Raw genomic sequence first — 7,431 nt, forward strand, 5'->3', positions numbered from 1 at the left:
ATGTTCATTTGAATGTATTTAAATTAAATTTTTTCTCATGATTTGAAAAAAGTTAACTGCATAAAAAGATAAAATACTTTGATAACTCAGCTATTGAGATATCTGTGCTTGCCACCAAGCCTGGTTACCTGCATTTGAGCCTCAGAACCCAAAAGTGGTCTTCTGACTTCTACATGACATGTTCTGGAGTATCTGTGTGAGTAAACACACAGTCAGACATGCAGACACACACACACAGACGCACTACACTCTACACACATATACATACACACACTCACACTACACACCACACACACACACATGCACAAAGACACACACACACAGACACACATATACAGACACACACACATATACATATACACAACACATCACACACATACACACACATATACAGACACACAGACATTCACACCACACACCACACACCACACATACACACACACACACACACCAAACACATACGCACATGCAGCACACCATATAGTATAGTAAATAAATAAATGTTAAAACTCACTTTTATAAGAGATAGAGGATTGAAGTAAAACAAAAAAGGAGGAAGGAAGAGAGGAGAGAGAGACAAGACAGAACTCTGAATATTAATAAAAGACAAGATTAAAGTCCTGAATTTACATATAACTTCTATTACATACATAGAGAAATATTTTACGGTAGACCATATATTTTCAAGAAGAGACTCAAAAAGAGGAGCAGGGCAACTTTTTCTTCTATTTCCATGCAATGAAAACAAGCTGTGTAATCGAGAGGAAGACAAGGTATGTGACTAAAGATTTATGGAACAAACAAAAGGACAGTGTGCTCTAAAAATAATGCTTGTCTTTTTCTCAGAAGCTTTACCAACCTGACAGAACTATAAAAATAAATCATAAAATTTATATATTTAGAATGGCTAAGCACCAGTGTCTACCCAGGAAGATGTCTCAGTGTGGACCCAAATCGGTGCTATTCCTGTGCCTGGGGAAAACATGTCTGTCTTCCACCACAGAAGGAGTTTTCAGAAAACTGGTAACTGGTGAAAACATTCCAGCAAACAGGAGGCCGGACTGTGTGGCTACAGCCACGTATGCAGTGGGAGATCTCCCTATCAATGGCCAAGCTGCATAAGGAAGCCTGGCAACCCCATTAGTCAAGTTCCTGGCAGGTGTCCAAAGGCTTTGCCACATCTGATTATATACTGTACAGAGATGAAAGCAACCTGAGAGATCTGAACAGAAAAGTCAGTCAAGTTAAAAACTGCAAAGCTGAAACAGAACTACTTGGGAGCGCTGAGCCACAGAAATAGCTCATTGAAGATTTCTGTTTTTAAGGTGATGGCTCCAACTTTTCCCTGGTGTACCAGCAGTGCCTGAGGTGCTTCAAGGAGTCCCTGGGGAAGACACACCAGTTGGTCCTGTGGGTCACCATTGAGTTATTTGAAAATGCCTCCAAAGCAGCAGAGGAAGGACCTTTGAGTGACTTACTAAGCCTGGGATTTTTCCTTACCTCCTTCTCATTCCCAGCCTGGGGTAGTAATGATTCTTAGTCCTAAACCCCACCTGTCTCTTCAGCTGAATTACTGTTTATCTTAAAAATGATTGTAGGTGGAAATTAGTTGTGTGTGCAGGAGAACAGAAATGTTTGAGTCAGACAGCTTGCGGCAGATAAACATTCTTGGACTAATTGAACCTCTCACTTTGCCCTAATTACATAATAGTGCAATAAGCAAATATGGAACAAAATAGAACATGATAAAGAATGACCTGCCAACCCAAGTCAGTCTCTGAACCTAGCAAGACTTGAATAGTTTGTTCTACCCATGGTCTACCCAGAGCAGGCCTGGGCAGTACCCAGTGGTGCCCTGTGCTTGCTCGGTTTAACCTCTCTGACCTGGGCTCTTACAGTCACAATGGCTCTGTCCACATCAGCCCTGTGTATAGAAGAGCCTTAGCTCAGACACACTCAGAGTACTTTTACATATTTGCATATTTAGAAGGTAGGCAAGGCTAGGTGTGGTACATGCCTTTATTAGTCCAAGTACTGGAGGGGGTGAGACAGGAGGATCATTAAGTTCCAGACCAGCCTGGAGTACTTAAGAAGAAACTATTTAAAAGAAATAGTAGAAAGAAATTATCTTAAAGAAAAACAAAAATAGTAAGAAAAGGTAGGAGCTACAGATAAAAAAATCATATTTTTTAAACTTCTTTTTAAAAGATGTATTTATTTTATGTGTCTGAGAACACAGTTGCTGTCTTCAGACAGCACCAGAAGACAGCATCAGATCCCATTACAGATGGTTGTGAGCCACCATGTGGTTGCTGAGAATTGAACTCAGGTCCTCTGGAAGAGCAGCAGTCAGTGCTCTTAACCACTGAGCCATCTCTCCAGCCCCCTAAAATAAGATTGTTTTTAAAGTATAGAAGATGGTTTTTAGTTGTTTCTTAAAATGTAATTAAGTAAAGCTCAAAGGCTATAAGAAAGCATGGGAGCTGTATCTGATTTTTGATTTATTCTGTTTGGTTTGGATTTGTGAAACAAAGTCTCACTATATAGTTCTAGCTAACCTTGGGCTCACTATGTAGAGTAGGCTAGCCTGAAATTCACAGGGAGCCTCCTGAGTGCTGGGACTGAAAACATGTGTGCCTCTAATCCTGGGAGGGTCTGAATTTGGAATCCAGCATCCATGTACAAACTTAGGTATGCCAGGTATGGCAATCTATACCTAGGCAGATCTTTGCTAGTTTGAGTCCCCCCTACTCTACACAATAAGTTTCAAGACAGCCAGGGCTACTTAGAGAGACAGTCTCAATAAAACCAAACAGAAAAGCTAGTTGTGAGCACAGGTACTTCTGATCCCAGCCTTAGCAGAGCCAAGGGAGGCAGAGACAGGAGATTCATTGGAGCTTGCTGGCCACCCGCCTACCAGCTACAGGTTCAGTGGGAGACCCTATCTTACACCAATTAAGGCAATGATGGATGGACGAAGACACCTGAAGGATGACCTTTTCCCTCTTAAGTGGGCCCATAAAAATGGACATATGCAACACAGACAGACAGACAGACAGACAGACAGACAGATGACAAACATATACAGTCTTTATTGTATCATACATAATAAAATTAAACAAGAAGTTTAATCCAAAAGTAGAAAATAGGAGAATGTGAAAGCATGTTCTTTACAGTGATGAAGCTAACAGGTCATAAAAGTGTAATGGGCATTGTAAAGGGTGACAAAGAAAAGATGACATTAAACTTGGAGGAAGGAACATACACAGGGAAGGAAGATCGTAGAAAGTAATTTATCACTGATAATAACATGGGCAGGGAGACTGTCAGCCTTTCTGTGAAGTTATCTTTGTATGAGGTAGACTTGTTTGAGGTTTTCCTTTTGCAGCATTGGGTGTTGAACCAGGGCCTTGTTCATGCAAAGCACTCACTTTACTGCTGAGCCAAAGTCCTTTTTGAAGTAGCATATCTTTAACACATGTAAAAGAATCACGTAAAATGACTACATAAAAATACAAAATATTTATACAAAGTAGGAGGCTTTGCAACTATCAGAGGAATTATGTTTATGAAAACATGTAAACATATGTGTACATACACCTAAAAATATAATAGAACAGAAATAAACTGTCTTTCAGAGCTGTAAACAAAAATGGACTAAATTTGACTCAAATTGGTTTTTGGAGTGGGTTTCTAAGAAACATCTCTCTAACCTACATAAAAGCAACATCCAGTCAACGATGGACAGAGATTCACCAGGCCAAGACAAAATATCAAAAATACTACCTATCATTGTCATAGAAGGATGGATGAGTATCTGAGATAGAAAACAAAAACAAAACCATGATGCATCATTTTTTTCTACAAGAGCTTGCTTAAGAGTGCTTCCGGATCCTGTTATAGCCAGTTATGGATCCTGTTATAGTCAGTTACTGTAGGTCTGGGAAGACAAAGCAGGAAGAGGGAAGAAAGCCTGCGTACCACTGTGGACACTACCAAACTCCATGTCTTGGTAAACACTGGAGCCCACATGTTTTCTGTCTCCTAGAGCTCTTGAGTGTTTCACATCATAACCCATGATGTTGATGAGAATATTGGGTCCGAGTCCCCAATGTAAATGAGGCTCTCTCTCCATCATGTCAAAGGGAAATAAGACATATATTAAAAGATCTTGATATAGATATCTTCATAGTGCCCTGTTTTTAACATGAAGTTGAATATGAGGTACCACATGAAGGTTCTTACTGTTATTAAAGAAGAAGGCATTTATTTTATCTTGTCCCCTACTGTACTTGATTATTTTTGATTTGCGTCATTTCCTTATGAAGCTTGCAAAATAATGCATGCTCATCATGTTATCCCCAAAATAAAATATCATCCCATTGATGGGAAGTAACAAAGTTTGTACAGTGTATTTTAAAGTTACATAGTTGTGAAAAGTTCTAGAAGTGGTTGACATTCTCCTTCCACTGAAGACATCCTAAATTACTTGAGTGAGGACGAATTAGGCAGAGAGAGGTTTCAAGAGGGAGGTGATGAAGTTACACCATGCCTCATATTATTGGCAGGGGAAAAATGTCAGCTTATTTTCAAAGTGATTTATGTCCATCAAATTAAGAGAATCAGACAGTTCACAGTTAGATTCATTAACAATAAAAGTTTCTTCTCTGGGCATTTTCTGCCACTTTTTTACTCATCGTAAGAAGTTATCGTGAATAATTTGAGACATTTACCTTCTAGATTATTCTATCAAATACAAATATACTGTGTAAACACACGTGTTCATGTATAAATTCAAATGCATACCACTTTGACAGACATATAAGTGTATATTTATCTATTTAGATAAATGAGATTTTATTCTTGTACCCTATACACAGAATCCAGCAGACTTATTAAAAATATATCGTGACTGTCTTGGCATGTGAGTTCATGGAAACTGCTTTCATTCTTTCCAATATAGAATATTTTTGCTGCACTTGGCTAGGCCACACTGATGAAAATTTGAGCAGTCTTCCACTGTTTGAAATGAATATTTGTGTACAATGTCTTTATGTAGTGTGAATGGTCTCAAAAGGAAATTACTATGCACAATTATATATTTTCTAAAGATTTGTTCTATTTTTAATTATGTGTATACATGTTTGTCTGTATGTCAGTATGTGTATGGGAGCACGGGTACCCAAAGAAGCCAGAAGAGGGCACTGGAGTTCCAGAAGCAAAGCAGGAGTTACATGCAGGTGTGAAGCATCTGATGTGGGTGCTGGGAACTAACTCAATCTTCTGCAAGAGCAGTACATGCTCTTAACAGATCAGCCATTTTTCTAGGCACTACACTTATATTTTTTTGACACAATACAAAATGTGTCTCTAAAATATTTCTCACTAACAGTGTAAGAAACTTGACCCACATGGTCACCAACACAGCCTTTGTCATATTGCTGTATGAGAGATAACCTGTTGTCCTTTTGTCTATTCTCTGTCCACTACTATCTTCATATTTTCATCTGTTCATGTAGTTTCTTTTCATACTTCTAGACAAGGAGGTTTCCGCTTTATTGGTGTTTTTTGTTTGGTTGGTTTTTGGTTTTGGTTTGTTCTGGTTTTTTGGGTTGTTTTGTTTTGTTTTGTTTTTATGACAGTCTCACTATGTAGCCTTGTCTGGCCTAGAACTTGCTATGTAGTCCAGATTGGTCTGGAACTCACAGAATTCCATCTACTCCTATGTCCAGAGAGCTGGGATTAAGGTCATGAGCCACCACTCTCAGCTAGTTTAAAACTTTTGTTTTTTTTTTAAGATTTATTTATTTATTTTATGTATATGAGTACACTGGAGCTGTCTTTAGACAGAAGAGAGCATATCAGATCCCATTACAGATGGTTATAAACTACCATGTAGTTTCTGGGAATTGAATTCAAGACCTCTGGAAGAGAAGTCACTGTTCTTAACTGCTGAGCCATCTCTCCAACCCTTAGTTTAAAACTTTTAAGGAATAACTTGAGTACAAAATTTGGTCCTTTGCCAAAGAAACACTTTACAAATATTTTCTTCAGTTTGTTTGTTTGCTATTTGAATTTATTTATGACATTATTTCCCAAACGCAACTTAAACGTCTTTTTAAAACATGATTAAATCATCTATTTTTAATGGCTTCTGAATTTCATCCTTTCCACAGAAGTACCACTCCAATGGGAATACATACAAACACACCCATGTTTGCTTCTATTACATTGAAATTTCACTAAAAGCTTGGTCCATCTGGAATTCACTTTGTTGTAGAAAATTAAATGGAATTCTCAACTAGTTTACTTTGGTATAGCTCTCCAGTGTGTGAAGATATACTTAAAGGAATAACATACCATATTTGTTGGTCTGGCATTGATTTTAATGATTATAAAAAACATTTTATGTAGTGTGTGTGTGTGTGTGTGCGTGCACGCGCTATAGTGTGTATGCTATGTCACACATGTAGGTTAAAGAACAACATGGAGGAATGCATTCATATTCCTTTCACCATTGGTTCTCAGGGATCAAACTCTGCAAGCTCTTAACCCACAGAGCGATCATGATGGCTCCTAAAAACATTTTGAAATAACTTTTTCATAAGCCACCAAACAAGCTTTCAGAGCTGCCCTGCTTCAATAATGACATTGCAATACTTATACAAAGTAGAAAATACTTCAGTGTTCTGTCCTAGCTCATGGAAATGTTAGGAATGGTTAAAAATATGTTTGCATATCTTTCAAAATCTACTCAAAGGAGTCCAAAGACACCTACAAACAATGACTAGGCTAATGTGATTCATAGGGATAGGTCAAATTATTTACAAAGTTTATTTAGTTATTAAAAGCAACACTATCTCTTACTCTTAAAGGTATTGTTTTATCTCCCACATTTCCAACTCCCACATTAAAATTTCCATGTTGGCTGTCTCCGTCTCTAAGATTGATGGATATTTTGTCGACACAATGCCTAGTCCTGTCCTTCCCATCCTGGGAAGGCTGCCTTATCTCATATGATGTTGTTGATGTTGTTGTTGCCATACCAGCATGGCAAAATCACAATGACTGGCTGGTAGGCAGACAGGTAAAATTAATATGCATTAGCCACACCCCTTGCCACAGGCCAAGGCAGAGTCTTTTCATCTTCCACTTGACACCACTCTTCAAAACCCCAGCTTCTGTCCTGAGTCCTGCTTCCTGCAGTTCCTAAACCAACACCTGTGAGGAAGACTCACCCACACAGACAGCAGATGTAACATCAGAGCAAATATGACGTCCTTTTAAGAAATTATGAGACACTACCCTCCTCTCCACCCAACTCTTGGACATTAAGCAATGAATGTTCCTGAGTAGAGAATATTCAATTCTTCTATAAAAGACAACAAAATAGATGAGATTGATGGATGTACATTCAAATGTGTTAAGCAT

This window comes from Grammomys surdaster, unplaced genomic scaffold, assembly GCF_004785775.1.
Source record: "Grammomys surdaster isolate TR1022 unplaced genomic scaffold, NIH_TR_1.0 278, whole genome shotgun sequence".
In the NCBI taxonomy this organism is placed as follows: domain Eukaryota; kingdom Metazoa; phylum Chordata; class Mammalia; order Rodentia; family Muridae; genus Grammomys; species Grammomys surdaster.